Consider the following 13,290-nt stretch of genomic DNA (forward strand, 5'->3'; position numbering starts at 1 on the left):
TGACAGGAAGCAAGACACCTCTACAAGAAAGGGAGGGTATGTCTCCTCAGCACCAGGAAGGGCTGTGCTGTCAGGGTGGCACTTATAGTGACCCTTATGGGGGATTTTACATCCACCAACTGCCCTGGGGTAGGCAAGGCACTGGCAGGAGTGGGCCACTCCCACATTGTCAGTTTCACCTGCTGCGTGTATAGTTAAAGGCTAATAATATCCAGGGCCAGAGGGACTTTAGGGTAAGTGAAAAGGAAGCCTACATATCTGAGTGATTGAACCATTTTAGATTGAAATTTTCCAGAGTCACACAGGGACAGAGGCCAGTCCTGGAAAGATTCAGCTCCACAGATAGAAGTGACTAAGGACACGGGTTTATACGCTAAACGTTTAGGTTGCTTTAACTATAGCTGTCAATAGGCCTCCAGCTCTAATAAATTTCCTGTCTTGTCTCCCCACCTATAAAATGGTGATGAGAACTTACTCACCTGCCCACTAGGTTTAATTAGTGAACAGTGGCAAGCACACTGAAAACAAAGCATGCCCAAAAATTGGTGAGGGCACTTGATGAAATTAAGACATTAGTAGGTTTAAAATGGATTTTTCTATAACACAGAAATAGCAGCCCACTGTGGGACAAATAACTTTGTAATGTTTAAAAAGAAAAACAAACAAACAAACAAAAAAAAGAGTTAGCCATTTGCATCACTGGCTAAGAACAGCAGGCCAGTTCCCATCACTCCACTGACATTAAAGGATAATTTGGCCCAGGAGAGGGATAATATTAGAGATGCTCTCAGGAAACCTGCTTCAAGGCATGAGGTGAAATCAGGAAGATGTTTATTCCGTGGCACTGTGGTTCAGCTTCTTCTTAAGAATGGTTTTATACACTCCTCTTAAGCGGCGGGCACTGGGCACAGTAAGAGGCAGGCCAGCACACTAGACAGGCCAAGGGTGTGCTGGAGTGAGACTCTTCCCAGGTACTTGTGTTCCTTCACCTAACACTTCCTGGTGCCTGACTCTCCCCAAGCATTGTGTGTGCAATGGGGGACATACAAAAAGAAATGGCTCAGGGCCAAGCTCATCCATGCAGTATCTCCAGTGAAATCTCATATGTTAGGCTCCTACATCCATATTTAGGACCTGTGACAGGGGCCACTCACCTCTCATGAGCGCCTCCTGTCGGCCGGGTGCACAGCTGCACTCTCTCTGCTCTTGGTGCCCCCATCAGGTAGGTCGTCAGGGGCTCAGCCTTCCAGCTAAGTCACACAGTCAAACGCATGAACAAACCAACTCCTTCTAAAAGGTCTAAAAGGGCCTGTCCCTGTGCCCTTGGACATGTCTGCAGTCCTGTCTCTGGGCTCAGTCCTCAGCTCCTTCTGGGATAGCTTTAAATCCACCCCTGCCCTGGTATGGAGCAGTGCCCCCTGGGCTTCCTCCATGGAAGCTGTTTAAGTTTGCCCTTCACTTGGATCTCTAAACAAGCGTTATCCTTTTCTCAAGGCTTAGGCCACCCTGTCAGTAGCCAGGGGGGAAATGACCCTGGCCCACCCACTCTTCTGGCTCCTGACCCAGGAACCCTACAAATAGCAGCCGCATGCTGGTGCCTGTAATAGTTACCACTGCTATTCCCTGGGCCACTTCCCACAGAGCCGGCCCCCTTCCGCTTCACCTTTATCTCAGGGTTCTCTGTCTGTTCCCTGCTTGAGCAGGGTCTCTCCCAGCTCTCCTTACCTGGGGAGTCTCACAGACTTCCCTCCTTCCTCACCCTTCTGGCCCCAGCTAACAACTAAGTAGTTGAGGCCCTTCAGCTCCTTTTATCTGAGCCTGCTGAGCTCTGATTGGCTGCTTCCCTGCAGCCTTTCTAGGCAAGGCTGGAGGACCCACCTTCACTGCTCCTTTTCTGGATGAGGCTGTGGTAGGACCATGTGGCCTCCAGTTGAGGGCCGCAAAGGGCCTGATACACCCCATCACAAGCTCCTATTCAGCAAAGCATTAAAGCCCTTTTAACATCTCAGGTCACATTCATATTCTTATAGCTTCTTGCAGCTCAAAGCACAAGGGGGGAAGGGAATAAAAAAACCCTCACAAAAAGGAACCGTACCACTGTACTCCTTGGACTCTGGAGAGCAGGGTTTTCTAGGCATAAGCAAGAGATCCCTAGCTATTCAGGCTGGGTTAGCCCTAAAGGACATATAGAGCTTGCTTATTATAGAAGCTTCTGTTACCCTTTGAAACTTGAGATTGTAACTCATTTGTGTATGTATGTTTATCTGCTTTAACATTGTAAATAACTCTCATTTCCTTTTCCTATTAAGAAATCTTAAGATAGTTTACTATAGGATTGGCTACAAGCGTTGTCTTCGGTGTGAGAGCTAAGGAGCAACTGACCTGGGATAAGTGACCAGACCTTTGGGACTGGCAGTAACCTGAATATTGCTGGGAACTGTGTTGTAAGGGACCATCTATCACAAAGGCAGGCTCGCCTGGGTGGTGAGACAGATCAGAGTATCCAAGGAAACTATCTGTGACTCCAAGTTAAGGTTGTTATAGTGCCTGAGGAGTTTACACCTGATAATTGGTTTGTGACATCTCAGTATAGGACTCACAGTCAAGTTGGGGTTTGTGCCACGGTTCTTAACATCTGCCCTGAGGTTGCTATCCATGCTCCTGAGTCACTGTGGGACAACTTGACACTTACAATCTAAATAGACAGAGACACACAAAGTGAGAGGGGAAGCAGAGATGGGAAGTGATTTCCCCGAGGTCACTTGGTGGGTCAATGACAGAGTCAGGCATAAAACCGAAGACTTCCTGAGTCCCAATCCAGTATCCTACCCATTGGGCTGTACTGCAGCTCAAGCATACCTACGACAGTGATTTATAATTTGCATAGTGCACTAGGTTAGGTGCTTTGTAGCGAGACAAAGATCATGCCCCTGAAGCTGAAGGCCAAGGGCCACACTGCAAAATCAAAGTAACAATTTGTGCCTAAGAGTAGGCTGTTGTCCTGCTATTGCTCTTGAAAAGAGCAGGCATTTGTGTCACTAATTTGGGGATATTCCTAGTTCACATATTGGGGGTGTCATAAATATTAAAAAAAGGGTAGTATAAAATCCCTCCTTGGCAGCTGTATGGAATCGCTTTACCTGTAAGGGGTTAAGTAGCTCAAATCACCTAGCTGGCACCTGACCAGAAGGACCAATGAGGAAAGAAGATACTTTCAAATATGGGGGGGCGGGAATTGTTTATGGCTCTCTTTGTTTGTTCCCTCTCCAGATGGAGGGAGAGACCAAGCAGGAAAAACATCTCCTGAAAATATACCTGGAATGATCCATCTAAAATTACAGAAATTGTAAGTAGGCAAAGAAATGCGTTAGGTTATCTTTTGTTTTAGCTTGTGAATTTTCCCTGTGCTAAAGAGGTCGTTTCATTCCTGTTTTGTAACTGTGAAGCTGAGCCAGAGGGGAATCCTCTGTGTTTTAAATCTTTTTATTTACCCTGTAAAGTTACCTTCCAAACTGATTTTGCAGGTGTGATTTTTACTTTTTCTTTATAAATAAAGTTCTTCTTTTAAGAACCTGATTGATTTTCAGTGTCCTAAAGACAAAGGGTTTGGTCTGTGCTCACACTGCTAACCAATTGGTTGGTATATTATTCTCAAGCCTCCCCAGGAAAGGAGATGATGGGGCTTGGGGGGATAGGGATTCCAAGTGACCCTCCCCTGAATTTTTGTGTAAATCACTTGGTGATGGCAGCCATACCGTCCAAGGACAAGGAAAGGAATTTGTGCCTTGGGGAAGTTTTTAACCTAAGCTGGTAGAATATAAGCTTAGGGGGTCTTTCATGCGGGTTCCCACATCTGTACCCCAGAGTTCAGAGTGTGTGCGGCGGGGAACCCTGACAGAGGGATAACTCCCAGACCACAGCTTTGCCCAGGCAGGGTGTGTCTTTGGATCACTGGTCATAACCCCAACAGGAAGAAGCAAGCACTCTTTGGAAGAATGGGGCAGAGTCTACAGCTGAAATTCTGACCGCACTGAAGTACAAATGAAAAACCCCCATTTATTTCAATGGGGCCAGGATGTCCCCGTATCCATCTCTGCCAACGGTTGCCATCTTGGAACTCTTCCCTAACTCATGCGGTAATTGTCCTTTTCCCCCCTGTCATCTCTCCTGACACCTATCCCCGGACAGGCCTAAGCAAGAGACACATCAGGGGATGGCTGCTCCCACGTCCAGGAAACTCCAGGGCCAGCCTGCACAGAGGTTTTTAGCTCGCATTGGGATCAGTGCCACATATATCTCACTGACAACACTGGCTTTTTTTCTGCTGCCCGCGCTGGACTCAGTAATTGCATCTGCCATTGGCTATGGTCTCCCTATTCAGAGATCACCAAATTCTGTTTGTTTATTTTCATTATTTACTGTGATCATGTCTAGCAGCCCCAGAATGCCATTGTGCCAGGCACTGTGCAAACAGATGGGTTTTGCGACCTTCTGGGGGTTATCAATGTGATTTCAGAAAATCCCCAAAGATTATAAGTTAAATATCCCTCCATTCCTTCCCCACCCATATACACCCATCTATCTATTGTCTCCTTGGTGGATTTGTCTCAGTGCAACATGGAAGGAGCCATAGCTTTAAGAATTTGCCCATCTTCCCCAGGAAAGCACCAGAGAGCTAAATTCAGGAAAGCACGATGTCCTCATAGCTGGTGTTAGGGTGACCAGATGTCCTGATTTCTGGGTCTTTTTCTTATATAGGCTCCTATTACCCCCCACCCCCGTCCCGATTTTTCACATTTGCTGTCTGGTCACCCTAGCTGGTGTTGGTGATTTCCTTCCACCCACAGCTGCTGGCGTTATTTTATTCCTGAGAATTTTAGCTTTCTTTTTTTTTTTTTAAGTGCGGGGTGTGATTTGGCCAAAAGGTGCATTTCTTGCCTTCCTCTAACGATGCTATTGCCTTGGAGTTTCTACTTACAAAACCAGGGTCATGCCTTGCACAAAAGATCCTTCTCCCCTTGTCTGATGCACAACCACCTCCACAGACATGAAATTACTATGCAGAATAGTCATAAGGCGTATTGTCAGTGTCATGCTCAGCAACCAAGTTTATCGACAGGATCATGGACATTCCCTTCACAGACGCCATGACACTGGGACGGCAGTTTATGAAAGGTGCTATCCAGCTACTGCAGGGTAGAAGCCACAGGAAAAGCAAACTATGTTCCCCGGAGATACCCAGAAAGTAAGCTCTTAGCATGAAGATGCTCAGAGACGGATGGAAATTACTTTATTATTTATTTATATTTATTCACACCACAACCAGAGGCAAATGGGCACAGTAAATCATTACACCTTTATTGAACATTAGGGACCAGATCCCTAGCTCATGTAAATCAGAGTCCATTGAAGTCAATGGGCCAGATCCCATAGAGTTATTTAAGCTAAAGGACAATGTTGGCGCAAGAACAAATAGATATCAACTGGCCATGAACAAACTCCGGCTGGCAGGCAGAAAAAGGTTTCTAACCGTCAGAGGGGTGAGGTTCTACAACAGCCTCCCAAGAGGAGTTGTGGGGGCAAAGAACTTAGTTATAAGAGAGAGCTGGACAAATGTATGAATGTGATTGTAGGGTAGAGTTGCTTGTCATGGTGGGGGGCAGGTCTCAGCAGTCCTGGGCTCACTTCTGGTTTATGTGTTATGTTCCTAAAGCTCATGCTTTAGGATTTCAGCCAGAGACCGTAAGGGGTCAGGAAGAAATTCACCCCTCACCCCTTCCGGTGTATTCTGGGCGGGTTTTTTAATCTCCTGTCTCTGAAGCATCAGGGACGGCCACAGCTGGAGATGGGACATTGGGCAGGGAATGCCAAGGCTCTGATGTGGCACCAAGCATTCTGTCTCTCAGGTGCTTGGCTGGCTGGTTCTTGCTCATGTGCTCAGGGTCTAACTGATTGTGTATGTGGGGTCAGGAAGGAATTTCCCCCCAGGTCAGACTGCAAAGGACCTTGGGGGTTTTCACCTTCTTCTGCAGTGTGCGGGTGAGGGTCACTTGCCAGGAGTATCTAGATGTATCTCACTTAATTCTAATATATCTCAAAAAAAGAAAGGCAACAAAAAAGATTAAGAGTATGGAACAGCTTCCATGTAAGGAGAGGTTAAAAAGACTCGGACTTTCCAGTTTGGAAAAGAGATAACTAGGGGGGATATGAAAGAGGTCTGTACAATTGAATGGCTGGGAGAAAGTGAATCAGGAAGTGTTATTTACTTTTGCACATGACACAAGAACCAGGGATCCACCAATGAAATTAATAACCAGCAGGTTTAAAACAAACAAAAGGAAGTACTTCTTCACACAATGCACAGTCAACCTCTAGAATTCATTGCCAGGGGATGTTGTGAAGGACAAAAGTATAAGTGGGTTCAGAAAAGAATTACGTAAATTCATGTAGGATAGGTTCATCAATGGCTATTAACCCAGATGGTCAGGGATGGAAGCCCATGCTCTGAGTGTCCCTGACCTCTCATTGCCAGAAGCTGAGTGTGAACAACAGAGGATGGATCACTCGATGACTGCCCTATTCTGCTCATTCCCTCTGAAGCAGTTGGCGTTGGCTACTTCTGAAAAACAGGAAACTGGGTTAGATGGACCATTGGTCTGACCCAGTATGGCCGTTCTTCTGTTCTCTGCCATTGCAGGGGCCTTGGGGACTCATGCACCTTGGTCCCTCCTACTCTCTGTCTGCGGCACATAATAGCCTTGTCTGCTATGGGCTGTAACAATTTGGTCTAATTTTGATTGTTGGGCTATGTGTGCAGGTGCTGGGTGGTGTTGATGGCCTGTGATGGCCAGGGTAGGGTAGATGATCTGGTGGTCCCTTCTGGCGTTAAATTGTGACTCTATGACTCTGTCCCCAGCTGGTGTAAATCAGCATAGCTCCATTGACTTACATGGATTTACACCACATGAGGCTCTGGCCACAATGTGAGGGAACCATGCACTGAAAAACAGCATGCAATAGGACAGTTTCCTGACACATTCTGCGACATGTGACATGCATGTCAGTGAAATGTCCTCTGATAGACATCTTTTATGTGGATGGAGCCAGAGGTTATTGTAGTAAGTGAAGGCCTAATGAAGGCCCAGTATGAGGCCTGAACCAAACTAAAGTAATGGTCAAGACTTTGCTAATATGAAGCAAAGTTAAGCTGTGAGCAAGAGGCAGGCCCTGCTCACAGAAGTTGGCAAGGAAAGGGCTGATGTTGCAGAAATACATATTCATTTAGCATAGTTATAGTATAAACATGGTACCAAGATACACTATACCGGAACATTCCACAGATAACAGGGAACAGACCGACCCACCCCAATGACAGGGGCAAAAGGGTAAAATGATGGATAGAGTTGTTTTGATCGAACCAACAGATACAAGGTGCGAGGTGGCACCTTACTGCGTAGAGGGGTTGTTCCTTGCTACGTAGAGGGGTTGCACCTCAATACGTCAGGAGTGATGTGTAACTTGTTTGTACCTGTGTATAAGAATGTGTCCCTGGGGTGGTGTCTTTGTCTGGCTGAGGGGGCAGTGGAAAGTCCCGCCACTGAGCTGAGTTCATTGCCGAGCGGCACTTTCTAGCAGTATGCCCGGTAGACTAAGTAATCTACGGGGAACTGAAATTGTGTCAGGGTCGCAATAAACCTGGCCGAGGTGCCTTTGTACCTTACTAGACTCTGTCGTTATTGGGGGTTCTCGTCGGGTTTGCTGTGTCAGCTATCTGCAGAGCTGGGGCAGCACACAGAGGGAACACACACACGCAGCCGAGTGATATCAACAGGAGAAAGCAGAAGCACCACACCGGTAGCATCTAACAACAGTTATCACACATGCAATGACTGAGTGTGACATTCCCCAGGGTACAAGCTAAACGGTTGAACAGCTGTGTTCCCTTAATTCTCTAGTCTGGGGTGCCTTTTACACTGCTTTGCTGGTAAACAGCCACCACTCCTGGTTCTGTTCACACAGCCCCCAGCATGTAACATCCCAGCTACACAGTATTGAGTGCTACTACCTAGCCATTCATTAATTACATACAGGACAACACCCACAAATTCTTAGTCCCATCCTTGTTCCCCAGAAATGTGCATCTTGTACTGCTCAGTTCCCTCCTGGATAGTACAAGCTCATAGAAAGTCCATCATTCCATCAAAGGAAAATGACTATGCACCAGCCTTGTTCTCGCAAGTGAAACCTCCCAAACCCTTCAATCCAAAGACACTGGTTTAGATAAAACAGTAAAATAAGTGTATTAACTACAGAAAGATAGATTGTAATGATTACACTGCTCTACAGCCAAAATGCTTCTGAAATAAATGTAGTCAAACTTTACTAATTCTGGGTCACTGAGAACGAAAATGATGCTTAAAATTGTTGATTGGCTCTAGTTTTCAAGATATGCTATTGGGTCAGTATATACGACCCTTGACTTGGGAATGGCGGAGGATAAGCGAGTTATAAAGGGAAGGGATCTCAATTTAAACCAGAAATGACTAAAATACATCTTTGACTGGATCTATGAATAAATCTATGACTGGGTTTGGACAGTACTTGCTTTTTAGGCAAAACAATGATGCAATCTGAAGCTGGTATTGTGTCATACATGAGATGAATTGCATCATGTTATTCCTAGAAGTCATGGATGATGCAATCATAACAAAGCTTACATCACTCTGCTGAACAAATTGCCCTATATCAGCTCTAGAAATCATACAGTGTCGTGCTCTCTTATTTGTCAGTGTTTGATTTTGCAAAGGGACACATTTCTGTTTAGCCAAAGTGAGCAGAGATGCCTCGTACTTGTGTGAACAGCGCAGATAACTTCAGCTATGTTTGTGGTGAAGTGACTTTTGCATCACAAAAGTGCAGTATAACCACTATGGTTAAGAAAGCCTAACACCTTTATTTTGGCTGCAAAATTGGAGATCAGGACAAGAGGTGGGCCCCACACATATGCTGCAACACTTGTGCAACAAATCTTCGCCAGTGGTTGAACAGGAAAAGGAAATCTATGCCTTTTGCAGTGCCAATGATTTGGAGAGAGCCAACAGATCATACCAGCAATTGTTACTTCTGCATGGTGCCTCCAGTTGGGAAAGGTGTGTCAAAGAAGAAAAAGTGGACTGTGCATTATCCAAACATTCCATCAGCTATACGCCCAGTACCCCACGGAGAAGGACTGCCGGTTCCTGATGCACCAGACTCATTCTCACTTGAGTCAGACGAGGAAAAGGAAGAGGAAGAGGATGAAACTTCTGGTCCTGAACCATCATGGTCACATGTCACTGTAAGACCTCATTTTTCATTACCCAGGGGCTGGCCTACATGTACACAGGCAGGCTTGCAGGTAAACAGAGCCATTTACAATCAATTGTCCTAGTCAATGGGAGCCATCAAGATTCTAAACCACCATTAATGATCCATACTTTGCATAATTACAATGGGACCTCAGAGTTATATTTCATATTTCTAGTTTCAGATACAAAAATGATACATTCATACAAATAGGAGGAATATATTCAGTAGGTTATAACCTTTGTAATGATACCTTACAAGAGACCTTTTGCATGAAGCATATTCCAATTACCTTATATTCACCCTCATAAGCATATTTCCATAAAACATTATGGAGTGCAGCATCACAATGGATACTAACTTTCTTTTCTTTTTTTAAATATAGAGATTGCAACATTTTGGAGTTGTTTTTTTTAACTGTTACAGCGTGGAAACTGATGCGTCACCCTGATTTGTGATCTAAACTGTACATCAAACATGAAATGCTGCCATCTTTTGGTTTGGTATGGGATTGACATAACAAATACAAACTTTTATATATTGATGGGATCCTATTCTACTTTTCAAGACTGAGGCATTCAACCTACTTAAGAGAAAAATTATAATTATTGGTCTTGCCTTTAGGGAGTTTGTATTTCTCTAAGCTTTCCTGGTGTTATAATCAATTTATTTGAACTTCTAAAATCTAAGTCACCTGATTAGTAAAATATACAAAATCCCAACACACTTTTAGTTTACTTGGAAGAGAGATGAATACCTGCTATCAGTATAACTATTTTGCTAGGGGTGTGTGTGGTTGTTTTTTTAACCAAAATAATTATACCAGGAAAAGCCCTACTGTGGAGGCAGTTATACCAGAATCAAGGTATTTTATACTGGTATAGTTGTTCCCTTTCCTTTATAGAAATAAACCACACTTTTATCCTAATATAACTGCAGCCACCCTATCTACCTAACTATCCCGGAGAGAAACATATGGAGAAAGCAGTACAAGCTTTTATGCACAGACAAGCCCTTAGAGACAACTTACATAGAACTCCACTCATCCAGAGTCTGGAGATCTGCCTCAGAAGCAAAAAATCTAAACTGATGCTGCTTTCAGTAAATTACATCATCTGTACTGGACATAGGTAAAAAATAGGGCTGCTGATTAATCGCAGTTAACTCACGTGATTAACTCAAAAAAATTAACTGTGATTAAAAAAATTAAGCGCGATTAATCGCACTGTTAAACAATAGAATACCAATTGAAATGTACTGAATATTTTTGGATGTTTTTCTACATTTTCAAATATATTGATTTCTATTACAACACAGAATACAAAGTGTGTACAGTGCTCACTTTATATTTTTATTACAAAAAATGGCACTGTAAAAATGATAAACAAAAGAAACATTTTTCAATTCACCTCATGCAAGTACTGAAGTGCAATCTCTTTATCGTGAAAGTTGAACTTATAAATGTAGATTTTTTTTTACATAACTGCACTCAAAAACAAAACAATGTAAAACTTTAGCGCCTACAAGTCCACTCAGACCTACTTCTTGTTCAGCCAATTGCTAAGACAAACAAGTTTGTTTACATTTCCAGGAGATAATGCTGACTGCTTCTTATTTACAATGTCACCTGAAAGTGAGAACTGGCATTCGCATGGCACTTTTGTACCCGGTGTTGCAAGGTATTTACGTGCTAAACATTTATATGCCCCTTCATGCTTCGGCCACCATTCCAGAGGACATGCTTCCATGCTGATGATGCTCGTTAAAAAAACTGTGTTAATTAAATTTGTGACTGAACTCCTTGGAGTAGAACTGTACGTCTTCTGTTCTGTTTTACCCACATTCTACCATATATTTCATGTTACAGCAATCTCGGATGATGACCCAGCACATGTTCATTTTAAAAACACTTTCACAGCAGATTTGATAAAACGCAAAGAAGGTACGAGTGTGAGATTTCTTAGCATAGATACAGCACTTGACCCAAGGTATAAGAATCTGAAGTGCCGTCCAAAATCTGAGAGGAATGAAGTGTGAAGCATGATTTCAGATGTCTTAAAAGAGCAACACTGAGATGTGGAAACTACAGAACCCGAACCATCAAAAAAGAAAATCAACCTTCTGCTGGTGACATCTGACTCAGATGATGAAAATGAACATGCCTCGGTCCACTCTGCTTTGGATCGTTAACGAGCAGAACCCATCATCAGCATGGACACATGTCCTCTCGAATGATGGTTGAAGCATGAAAGGACATATGAATCTTTAGTGCATCTGGCACATAAATATCTTGCAACGCCGGCTACAACAGTGCCATGCAAACGTCTGTTCTCACTTTCAGGTGACATTGTAAACAAGAAGCAGGCAGCATTATCTCCTGCAAATTGTAACCAAACTTGTTTGTCTGAGCGATTGGCTGAAGTAGGACTGAGTGGACTTGTAGGTTTTAAAGTTTTACATTATTTTATTTTTGAATGCAGTTATTTTTTGTACATAATTCTACATTTGTAAGTTCAACTTTCATGATAAAGAGATTGCACGACAGTACTTGGATTAGGTGGATTGAAATATACTATTTCTTTTGTTTTTAACAGTGCAAATATTTGTAATCAAAAATAAATATAAAGTGAGCACCCTACACTTTGTATTCTGTGGTGTAATTGAAATCAATATATTCGAAAATGTAGAAAACGTCCATGAATATTTAAATAAATGGTATTCTATTATTAACAGTGCGATTAATCGCAATTATTTTATTACTTGACAACCCTAGTAAAAAGGCATTCATTGGCTATAATACATTTGTGACAGATATGGCAATTTCCTGCACTATGTTTGAAAAACCTTACTAAATTAAGTTTTAAGTAGCTTTGGAGTCCATTGTATTAAAAATGCAAAATGTATGTGTCATTGTGGGATTGTCTGGAACTTCTCTAGGTGGGAGACATGATCGATGTAATCTCTGGGAAGTGTTATGAGCTTCAAATGAGTATTTTAAACAGTGCGCCAGACAAATTTTTGGGACAAAGTGGGTTTCCTTAGTAAATAACTGTGGAAAAGCTAGCACTGCTCCAAGCACTGGTCTTTGTGCCCAAGGGAGTGTAAGGCAATTGCCTAACAGAGGTGCCAGGGAGGAGACACTTGCCCTATCTCCCCAACCCTCTGGCACAGCTGCAGAGGGCCCCAAATGCATAACGGGGTTCATCTCCACTTCAATTTAAAAAATGGTGGCAAGTCTCCGAGTCTGGGTCAATTGACTCAGACTTCTGTGGCTCATGCTACGGGGCTAAAAATTGCAGAGTAGATGTTTGGGCTCAGGCTGGACACCGTCTCCAAGACCCACCCCTTCCAGCCTGAGCCCGAACGTCGACACTGCAATTTCTAGCCCTGCAGCATGGGTCCGAATCAGCTGATGCAGGCCAGCCACAGCTGTGCCATCGCCATGGGTCTTTTATTGCAGTGTAGACATACCCACAGAGACCCCCGAAATAGGTAGCAAAGGGCCAGTATTCACAGCAGCCTTTTTTAAAGAAATTAGGTATTCAGCTGTAAATGTGACAAAAGAAAACAATGATGAAAATTGCAGCGGTCACCACTGAAAACATAGAGCCAGATGTTCACTGTCATAAATTAGTGTAACTACATTGAATGGGGTTACACCAGTTACATTAGCTGGGAATTGGAACTATGAAAATTACCGTGTTCAGATACAATTACTGTTGCTTTTTTGTTCCTTTTTTATCCAAGCAGCTTGTCCAAGTTTGGGGCCCTAGAGATATTTCAGATAGGAGTCGAAATTGTTTATGGAGTTTGGTATTTTCTTTTATTCAGTCTTGTTAATTTACCAAGAATGTACAAAATCCTGCTTCTCCAAATGCAGAAGGAACAAGAAACAAAAGGAATATTTTTTTAACGTACAGGCCCGTATTTCTTTTCAGACCGTAT

This window comes from Chrysemys picta, chromosome 5, assembly GCF_011386835.1.
Source record: "Chrysemys picta bellii isolate R12L10 chromosome 5, ASM1138683v2, whole genome shotgun sequence".
Classification (NCBI taxonomy): Eukaryota; Metazoa; Chordata; order Testudines; family Emydidae; genus Chrysemys; species Chrysemys picta.